This window comes from Lutjanus erythropterus, chromosome 8, assembly GCF_056507025.1.
Source record: "Lutjanus erythropterus isolate fLutEry1 chromosome 8, fLutEry1.hap2, whole genome shotgun sequence".
Classification (NCBI taxonomy): domain Eukaryota; kingdom Metazoa; phylum Chordata; class Actinopteri; order Lutjaniformes; family Lutjanidae; genus Lutjanus; species Lutjanus erythropterus.
Genome location: NC_139324.1, coordinates 33,573,450 through 33,584,391, shown reverse-complemented (window position 1 = coordinate 33,584,391; position 10,942 = coordinate 33,573,450). Strand labels below are relative to the sequence as shown.

At 38.6% G+C, this 10,942-nt stretch overlaps 1 protein-coding gene across 8 annotated transcripts in view; it reads left to right on the top strand.

The window, feature by feature from the left end:
• The first annotated feature begins 120 nt into the window (after window positions 1-120).
• The window catches only part of map2 (microtubule-associated protein 2), a 150,323-nt gene continuing 139,501 nt past the window's right edge, over window positions 121-10,942 (top strand). For 3 of the 8 annotated variants that reach the window (XM_084725341.1, XM_084725343.1, XM_084725340.1), the window contains exons 1-2: window positions 124-269; window positions 547-630. The gene's annotated coding sequence lies outside the window, so the exon portion shown is untranslated. Of the gene's footprint in view, window positions 270-546; window positions 631-10,942 lie in introns of all 8 variants that reach the window. The other 5 variants (XM_084725346.1, XM_084725344.1, XM_084725345.1 and 2 more) reach the window with 3 other exon arrangements.

Here is a 10,942-nt window from a genome sequence, read left to right as displayed (position 1 = left end):
GACATTTAGATCAGGGTGCAGACTCAGTGTGGACATCAGATTGTAGAAAAGAAGAATTACGTTTAATTTTCTCCAAATTTACATGAGTATACGTAACTTTTGTTAATTTTATTTTCTCTAAAACGGTTGGAGTGCAACACCGTAATTACTGGAGCGCAGTCACCGTTCAACAGTGCTACTGCTAGTAGAGTCATTACGGTAAATGTAGGCTGCGGAGCCTGTGTGTCCGACAGACCGGGAGTTGCACCGAAAGACACTGCGCCGAACAGGTAAAAAAAAAAATTGACTTCTTTATATTTATGTAACAGCGTGACAATACAAACGACTGTGTAAGAATAACAATGACTCAACAGAAGCTTGTGACTCCGGCGGTCAGGGAGAGTCTTTCGATCGGCAGTGAATGAGCATTTCATCAAGCAGTGAGGCTGAAATGATGAGGTGCCCCTCTCTGTGTGTGGATGGAGAAAGGACGCATTGTTCGTCTACAGGAGAACTGGGTCTGGGTTCTTATGAGTCTGTGCTGTCTCATCTCTTGTTTCCATCCAGGTTTTAAATGGGCAGTGTTGCGGAATGAGTCTGATATGAAATCACAGCTGAGCAACAGATCAAGGAAACAGATCTCTCAGATAGGTAAGGCTCATTGATTGGCTTTGCTATTATTGGTCTAATTACGCACTTAAATGCTTGTTTCGTTGACGGGTTGATGGGATAATGTCTGCATTGTGCTACATAAAGAGGCTCTACCTATTGCGGTCACTGCGGGAACTTGCCTTGCTGCGGTGGCACGGCTACTAGGCTGTAGTAATCCATTAGGACATTATAGACAGCTATAACATGAGGTCATTGTAAAAAAAAAAAACATTTAGAATAAACCTCTATAGACATATGACTGATAGTTTGTAATCTGAGCGAAGGTGCCTAATGAGAGAGAGGGGTGCAAATACAGGTGCTGAGTCATATTGGCGGATTCCTCTCAGATTGATCACATAAATTAGAGCCCAATATGTGCATGTTTGTCTTTGTCATTTTTTAATATTCAGCTGTTGTATTCATGTTGTTTAGCTGATTTGATCCCATTTGTGAAAGCTGGTTACATTAAAACCTAACCTCTTCATTATTGAACCCCTGCTTCATCATTAATCCAGCACTGTAAATGCAGCTAAAGCAGTATGGGCTGCTGCACCTCATACTGATTGGATATTAAATCGTGATCCCAAACATCGTAGATCTTTTTTGCAGTTATAGTCTTCGGACCAGTCTCATTTACATACAGGGTCTGGCTATTGATTTCCCTCTGTCATGTCCACTTTCCAGCAGTGTGTGTGTGTGTGTGTGTGTGTGTGTGTGTATGTGTGCGTGTGTGCAGATACATTTAAATGCCTGATGCATTCAGGATGAGGCAGCAGGTTGGAGCTCCTCCTCCTCGATGGAGTGGGCTCATACTTTTGGAGGAGCAGGCTGGTAGTCATTCCAGCTATAGGTCTAGTTTTTGCCTTCTCTAACTGTTCAGCACAGGAGCAGATGCAGCTGTATACTGACGTAATTTATTTCATTACAGGCCTCTAGTCCAGCTGTAAGGAGGGACAGACAGAGAGGTTAAAAGCAAATATTTGGGAGATTCATCACAGTTAACACATAGTCTGTAGTTTTTTTTACGTTGAAACATTGAAATGCATCTTCTGCATATTTCTAAAAAAAAAAAAAAGATGCACATAAACATAATCCCTCTCTATCATCGCTTATGACCCACTAGAAGTGTATGATGGTGGCTGTATCTGCAGAAACCCTGCCCCCTGCCTGTATTTTCTTATTTTCTCATTTTTTTTGCTGCGCTCAACATAGTTTACGAACCCAAAACGTCAGTATGTCATCTCTTGGGAGTTAGACTCAACAAGCACCTACAGATCAAATTCAAATCCCTGACACTCGCCTACAAAACAGCAACCAAAACAGCTCCTACTTGAACCCATTCAGGTCTACGCTCCCTCCCACTCACTACGCTCTGCCAATGAAAGGCACCTGATACAACCACCACAACAGGGCCGGAGTCGCTAGCTGGACTCTTCGCTTTTGTAGTTCCCAGGCAGTGGAACAGGTTATCAAACTCTGAAACCCTCTCAAGATCCAGCTCTTTGGTTAACACGTCTGCACTCAGACTGCAAAAACTATATATGTATAAAAAAATCCGATACATAATCTGATACATCCTATGCCCTCAGTGCATTGCTCTTGCACTGCCTGCAGGCACCTACATCCTACATCCTATCAGACTCAGTCTTTGCTTTATGGCACTTTCTGTGGTTGGGCAATACATTCATCTGGTTCTGCTGAGTGGGTGTGTACTGCACCGCTGGATGAGAACACGTTGTGGTGAAGCAGCTGTCACCCTGCAGACCATTGCATTAGCAAAAGAAAAACAAATTACAAATAGCCAAAAAAAAAAAAATCAATAATATGACACAAAATGTTGATTAGAAAATGATTTTGTTGGTTCAAAAATTATTTTATTGCTCCTCCAGTCTGTGATCAGAACTGTGTCCATAGCAACAGTCTGTTATTCATAGCATCAGTCTGTACAGAAATAACAGACCCTAGACAGCTTAAATTGACCAATCAGAATCAAGTATTTATCAAAGATGACTGCATTAACGTTGATATCGCATGTTTGCAAAAAAACAAAGTCTGGTACTGAATACTTTATGTAGATTATGTGAAGCTTGTTTACTTTATAAGTGAGCAGGTAGGCAGACTGAGTTTACTGACTGTTTGTATTTTGGTAAGAGCTTAGGGGGGAAGTGGACCTCTGAGATGTGATGTGCTGGCCAGTCTTTACAATGACATGCCTGTTCTTTACCAGCAATATAAGTACCCACTAAGTAGTTACTTTCATTTAGAAATTCATCTTGAGAAGTTGTTGTTACAAGCTGATTTAAAGAACTAATTTGATAATAAGTGAATGTTCATTAAGTATTCATCTTGTGCAGGGCCATCAGCTGAAATTGCAGATGTCAAGGTGATGCATGGGTGGTCTATACCTGAGCTAATGAATCACTGCCTGTGGTGTGTGCGGTCGATATAGTAGGAGGTTGGATGTCAGTTAGATATCAGGAGGAAGAATCAGAAGATGAACCAGAGCACTGGCTGGATTTCATGGTCTTTCTTCGCTTTTACTATTCATAGCGATTTCAAATGAGCTCAGCTTGTACAATACTGGTGTGGAAGAATGCAGATCGAGTTTTTCTGTGGAAAAAATTAAGCATGTCTACAGTAGCGTAGCTGGGACTTCAGTTTAAATGGGGTAATAATCAGAATCAGATTTATTGCCAAGTAGTTTTTCACTTAGTAAGCAAGATCAAAAGCAAGTGCTGCCAGTGAAGAAGCATAAAGAGCAAACTGACAATAAAAGGTATCTTTATTGTGACATATACAATTACACTGTGTACAGTTATACAGTCAGATTCAGTCTCTGCATTCAACCCGTATTGGTATCAGGAGCAGTGGGCAGCTACTGTACTGTACCCAGGGACCAACTCCAGTTCCAAGCCAGCATCTTGGTCAAGAGTAATGACTGCAGAATTGACCCAGTATACATGTTTTTTTATGAGGGGAGAAACCAGAGCATGCAAACACGGGGAGAACATGCAAACTCCACACAGAAAGGTCAGGTGAACAAGCATTCAAAATTACAACCATCTCGCTGTGTGAAACCGTTCTAAAAATTAGTGTAGTCTGAGATAGTAATAAAGCTAGGGATTCAAGATAAATATCTCAAATTATTGGCTAATATTGGTCTATCCAGCTGTATTAGTCTGTATTGGTATCAGCATATATTAGCCACTAAATATCAACTATAATAATATCTAATTTGTCAGACTGTCAAAACAATTTTAAAGCGAAATGCTCTATAAAAGCAAAATATATTTTAATTTGTTTGGGCAGTTTACAAGAAAAAGAACTGTTCTTTGTTTTTGTCGTAATAGGGATGTCAGTCAGATTTGTTTCGGTAAAAGCTGTTGAATATTAAACCATTTGCTCACTGCATCTGAGCCTTTCTTACCCTCAGCTGTGCACAAACTACAGGTCATGTGAACTTATTTTTAAAATAACAAAATGTGAAAAAAAAGAAAAAAACACATTGTGCATCCCTAAATGAAGCTCATGTCTTAGTTGGAGTTTGCCTGGGATGCATGGAATTACACACAGCTAGAGAAGCAATGTTTAGTTGATTAGTTGATAAATCAATAAATTGGTTAGCCCATTTAAATAAAAGTAGTCGCCAATATTATGATAATATATGGAAGAATCGTTTCAGTCATTTGCTTTGAACATTTGCTGGTTCCAGCTTCTTGAAAGTATGGATTTGCTTTCTTTGTCATTTATGATAGTAATGAAGAATATGGATTTTGGATTGTTGGTTGTTGTTGTGGTTGGTTGGGTGAAAGAATTATTTAATGACATCACTTAAATTAAATGATTAGCTCTAACCATGGTAAATAACCATTACTTCTGGCCCTACACAGAATACTTAAAAAAAAAAGGCCAAAAAGTAAAACAAAAGCAACAAAAAAGCCCAAAGATAAACTGTCTGATACAGACAACAATAATTGGGCAAAAGATTTAGGGAACCTGAAAGTGGAGTTAAGTCAGAGGAGGTCTGCACAGAACAGTGAAAACAGTCCTAAAACATGCAGAGCTTTTCAAACAGAACTTGAAAAACAGTTGTTTATTTGACTGCGAACCAGCGAAGGGAGGGCAGTACTGAGGAATTAGGTGGACTCTCATCTTGGTACCAGTCAGGAGCCTGGTGACAGCATTTAAGACCACCTGCAGAGGAGACTGACTGACCCCCACCGGCATGAAGTTACTGAGAAAAAAAATCACAACAGACAGAGATTAAAGCACAGACAGTTTCAAGATAGTCACCTCAGACAAAACGTAGCTGTTTATGCTTCATTGGATCAACTGTAAGAGGGAAACATCTGGTACAAAAAACAAGTTTACTGTCGTTGTTCTGAATTCTCTGGAGAGATTCTGCGTGTGATTTGAAGACAGTTTCAACACAAAGAGACAGTAAAGGAAAAGATGGTGAACACCTCTTCTCTTACAATGTCAGGTATAATTTTACACTGTGCTGACAATTTAGTCTTTCTCGCAAATGTCCGACTTGGCCGTCAACACTGTGTTTTCCACAATTTGGCGTTCTCCACCTGTCTTTTGCCTTTATGTCATCCATTTTGGCGTTCCGCTAGCTTTACAATGCTGTCAGATCAGACAGTGACGTCTCATTATTTGGTCAGATGTTGGGTCAAAAGTTGTGTTGTACTGTCTTAGAAATAAAGGTGCTAACTATAAAGGTGCTAACTTGAACCAACCATTGGATCCTGGTAGAACCTTTTATAAAAGTTTTACCCTTTGAATGAGTTCTACCTAGAACCCAACATACAGGGTTATAACTAGAACCATCTGTGAAAGGTTTCACCAAAAAAAAACATTACAGATTCTATAGGATTACCTTTATAGTGAAGTGATTTCATCCAGAGCCCTTTCTGGACCTTCTCCACAAATTAAGCTCTGGTTCTTTAAATGGTTCCATTCAAGATCCTTGGCACCTTGGTGCTATCTAGTGAACCAGTCCATATTTCCACGAGGTTTGAGCGGTTGTGGTCAGGATGCCATCAACTCGGGCGCTGCACATTTGAAAACATAATGTAGAATATGACACGCCCACTTTGGTTCCCAGGGAAAACCATTTTTGTTCCAGCTAGGCACCAACCTTTCTGGTTCTAAACCACTTTATTTTTGGTGGAAATGCTCTGGTTCAAAATAAGGCTCTTGAATCAGAACAGGGCTGGTTCCATGTTGATGGAAAAGGCTTATTATTATAGTTCTACCGAGAACCTTTTACATATTCCAAGGATTCCATCTACTGAGATCCCTTTTATTTTGCAATGGTTTTATCCAGAACCCACCTTTTGTATTATGCCACAAAAAAAACCCTTGATGAGAGATCTTCAAAGATTGTACCAATCCTTAAAGAACTGTTTCTTCCAAAAAGGGTTCTTTGCATGAAAGATGTTCTAAATGGAACCCTTAGTCTGACAAAGAACCCTTGACAAGTCAGGAAGAATGCTTTGCATCACTTATTTCTTTGAGTGTAGGCTTTCACATTAAAACAAATCCTGGTGGCTAATTAGGCTTAGCTGATTTAAATGTCAAAATACTGCATAATCATTTTCATTTCTGATTTCTGCAGGAAAAGAAAAACCTATTGTATTATATGTGTTATATTATTGTTCTCAACTGCTGCACGCTAGTTCATTGTGGCCTGTGAATTTGTATAAATATATTTTTTACCTGTAACACCTTTTTTGTGGGTTACCAATTGGTACCCGACTTGGTGCACGACTCTAATCTAGTGCACACAGACGGTGGATAGTTTGGGTAATTAATCTAACGTTCACCTCTATTTTCAGCTCCTGATAAGATTGTTTAGATAACTGGGTTAAACTGGGGATTTGTTGTCTGACCACATATGTTGCTTGTCCTGGTGGTTTCTTGTTGAACACTAATGCTGTCTTGCCTTGTCACTACATTTTTATCTCAGCGATCACATTTGCCATATGTGTAAAACAGGTAGGACTGAAGGGGCAAAACTGAAAAAGTACAACCCAGACTGTAGAAGAAACCCCTTTAAGACCAGTAAAATATGACTAAAGCAAAAACCTTCATTGAATTGATTGTTTTCATTGTCTGTCAGGGTGAACAGTTCAGGCAGTGGTGCCGGCTCAGGTAGCGCTGCAGCAGGCTAGTTCACGCTCATGTAGTGCCATGTACTGTAGGTCAGATTTACATAAGCCCTGTGTGTCAGTGAGACAACCTAATCCTGATTCCTACAAAGATACTTAGTCAGCCTGGCGCACATGCACACACACACGCGCACACACGCGCACACACACACACACACAAAACACACAAACACGCAGTCCTCACTTGTCACATTCAAAGATTGACGTAATGCTCTGTGTGTGTTTGTTTGTGTGTGAGACAGAGGATGTGGGAAAAGCTCTTTGTACTAAAGAAGAGAGACACTTGGTGGTAGCTTTGGCAGCAGCACCAAAACACTCGACCGGCGCGTCTGCCAGCTAGCTGCCAATCTTTCTCCCTCTCCCTGCTTCAGTGAAGTACTTCAGGTTTTTTTGGGAGATTAGCTCATTGGTCAGTGTGCTTATGAAGTAGCGAGAAGGTGCTCACCATGCTTTATGGATAACGCTACGGCTGCAGTTAACTATTATTTTATTAAACTGTGAATTGTTCTTTCTTGTGAATACAATATCTCAAGAATGCTTAAACATCCAATTGGGCCCAAAGATGAAGTTATGAGATTTTGGTGGTCAAAAGTCAAAGGTCAAAGGTCACTGTGACATCGTATCCATAACGAAAGAATGCATACGCTAATTATGACAAAAACAAACACAAACACAAACAAGGTCAAAGGTCAACTTTAAGTGAAGGCAGCATGTTTCTCACTGAAAATTATTCACAGGAATCATACATGTTTAGTGATAACTTCCATTTTGCCGAAAAAAAAAATTGTTAATACCTTTATTAAATTAGTTTGAAGTCTTCAATTGAGTTGCGACGAGTAATCAAGTAATCAGTAATTAATTGGCTATTAAATTAATCAACAGCTAGTTTGATAATCTATTAATCAATGTTTTGGTTTTCTTTTTGGAAGAAAAAAAGTCAAAATTCCTTGATTGCAGCTTCTTAGATGTGAATATTTTCTAGTTTCCTTACTCTTCTCTTACGATGAACTGAATAGGTTTGTTTTTTTTCTCCTAAAACCCAAAGATATTCATTTTACTATCACGTAAGACAAGAAAGAAAAGAAGAAAATCCTCATTTCACAAAGTAGAATTAGGAGTAATGTGCGACATTTTTGATTGAAAAATGACCAACAATCATCAAAAGAATGTCAGTCCTTTTTCAGGCTACAACTAACAATTATTTTCATTTTTGATTAGCCTGATCTGTTGATTATTTTCTTGATTAATCAAATAGTTGTTTGGTCTATAAAATGTCAGAAAATGGTGAAAAATGTTAATCGCTCTTCATCAAAATCCCAAGATGATGTGGTTTAATGTGTTATTTTGTCCACGACACAAATATAGTCAGTTATAGAGGAGCACAGAAACCAGAAAATCTTCACAATGAAGGAGCTGGAATCAAGAGATTTTTTTTTTAATTACTTAGATGATAAATTAATTATCAAAATAGTTGGTGGTTAATTCAATAAGATATGATAATCCTTTATTAGTCAGCAGAAATATTTTCAGTGGTACAACACCAAATTGGAAAGCAAAATAGAAAGAAGCATCAATAAAAAAATACATTAAATAAAAAAATAAGTACAAGCAACATAAGCAAGAGGAAGTACTGTAAAACAGGAACGATACATATAATTTAAACTAAAAACAGACTCAATTAATCTTTACAGCTCGTCTTTTTAATAGAAGGAACTGTACTTATGTTATATAATAGAACCTATTTCATTATGAATTCAAATTTTCAAGGCTTGACCACAATCCCTCAAAACCTTCACCCTGTGGTCTTTTATTTATCCTATATTTGCTTGATATATTTAAGTCGGACACTTTCGGACAAGCCAAACTAAAGTATGGCAACCCATGAGGGAAAATCCCCCATCTCAACACAGTTGTGTTTATTTTGAGATTGGTCGCCAGAGGTGGAGAGTCGCAGATGTTCAGTACAGAAATAGACTAAAGGCTCAAGCTACAAAAATGTGACACTTCTATTCATTTGAAGAGTTTTATTTCTGAAGACACATGTAAAGGATGTAAGAAAACATTCTACCTTCTTTACTGAACATGTTCTGTTGACAGCCATCCCCCATCCCTCTTATCTCTGTACTTGAAGTTGACCTCTCCTTTTTTCAAGGGAGAGTAAATAAAAAACAAGGTGGAATACAGGGTCCATAAACAGCTAGTGTGTCATTGATAAAGTGCTTGGCTTTGTATGTTAGCTGGCTGCTTATATTCAGCCTTACAGTGGAGGGCAGAGGGCCAAGGAGACCTACATGTGCTGTGTGATAATAAACTGTTATTGGCACCTATAGATTTTTTTTCATGTCAGGGTCAGTGACAGAGGGGCAGCCATTAAATAGCAGCGTCAGTGTCTTGCTCCGGGGCACTTCAGCAGATGCTGACATGAGGATTTGAACTTCTGAAGATTTTATTCTTCTGTAGTGCTGCCATTCAGTTTGAAGCCCGAACTAAAATGCTGCTGCAGTCATTAAATACAGTAAAATATCAGATTTATCTGGCAATCCTGCACCAAGTTAATTAAGTTAATAAGTGAAGTCATTTAATTTGAAAAAAACAACATATCAAAGGAACATACATTATGGGCCTTTTAATGTTTATTCATGTTGTTTGTTATCAGGTCCCTGGCCTCCTATACTTTTGCAAAAGTGGCCCTTGGGCAAAGTTGGGTATTGTTGACCTACAGTTTCATACTTACATGTTAAGCAGTTTGCAGCGGTGAGGTCTGACTGCTGTTTTGTATGTTCAGCTTTTGTAGTCCTACCAAACTTAAGTCAGTTGTCCACAGGTTGGACGGTTCATAAAGGATTTAATGTCAGAAAAGATACAATTCTCTTTTTGTATTTTATTATTTAGCAATCATGCATATTTAATAGGCTTCTTTTTTTGACGAATTCAGTGTTTTCTTCTCCCTGATGCTTAACTATTGGTTGTTTTAACAGCTAAGTTTTCTAATGCACAATGAGCAAGAGTGAAAGCTCTGTGAATAAAGCTTGTTACTTTGCTGTGCCCCTTTCCTGTGATATTTTTTAAAGTTTATTAAATTTTAGAAATAACTATTTTATTTAGTTTTCTTCACAGAAATTAATAAAATGCTGGGATATAGGCACTGTTATATATTTTTAGAAGTCCTCCCAACCCGCAGTACGTCTCCATTTAATAGACTACCTGTCAAATATCATGTTTTACTTGAGACTCAGGTTTTGGTTCCTTTATAATCATCTCTTGTCCATAACATAAAAAGCTTATCAGTTTTTCTATAGAAAATAAAAACTCATAACTACAGATTAGCATTAAAATGCTAATGGACTGCAGAATGCTGAACTCAGTTGTTGTTCACTTGGCAGTCCAGTCACGACACTGACAAGTCTAATCTCAAGTCATTTCCATTTTTGGCTTGTGTTCAGATGTGGCATGGCTGACCTCATCTGACCCACACATAAAGCGCATCCACTTTGTCCACTGGCAGATTTCTACCTGATACACAGCACAGTGATATTCCGTTCCACTTAGATTTTTTTTCCTTTTTACCCCGAGGGACATTTGGGGTCAAACTAGCTGACCTCAAGTTTGTTGGAGGCTGAGATAAGTCAAACCTACAAGAGTCCATCCCAGTGCCCAGACTCCATCTGTCTTCCTGACAGCTCTGAGTTCAGGATAAACCTCTGCCGTTTGTAGCACGCTGAACCTCCATGAGTTAACCTATTAAAAGATGAAACTACTGTACACTCTGAGGGAATGTTTACAGTACTTTGTACCTTGAAACCTTAGCAGTGTTTTTGTGATTATACCAATTTTTCAGTTCTGTTCCCAAAGATGCTATCTCTGCATTAAAGGTAAACTTCAGCAGCTTGTCATGTTCAGTCAGTGTTGATGGTAAATGATGTCAACCGAAGCAATAAATTCGTCAGTGGGCACTATAAAAAAAATCTGTTGTTCTTCCTGCATCCAGTAACTACAGGCTATTAGCTTGGATTTTTAGTCTCCACCTCTGAGTAGCCAAGAGGTGTGCTAGATGCATATTTTCTGCAGTGAGTCAAACTGCATTTAGTTTTTGCTAATTGCACTTACTTCACTGGCAACTGGGTTTATTATTTATG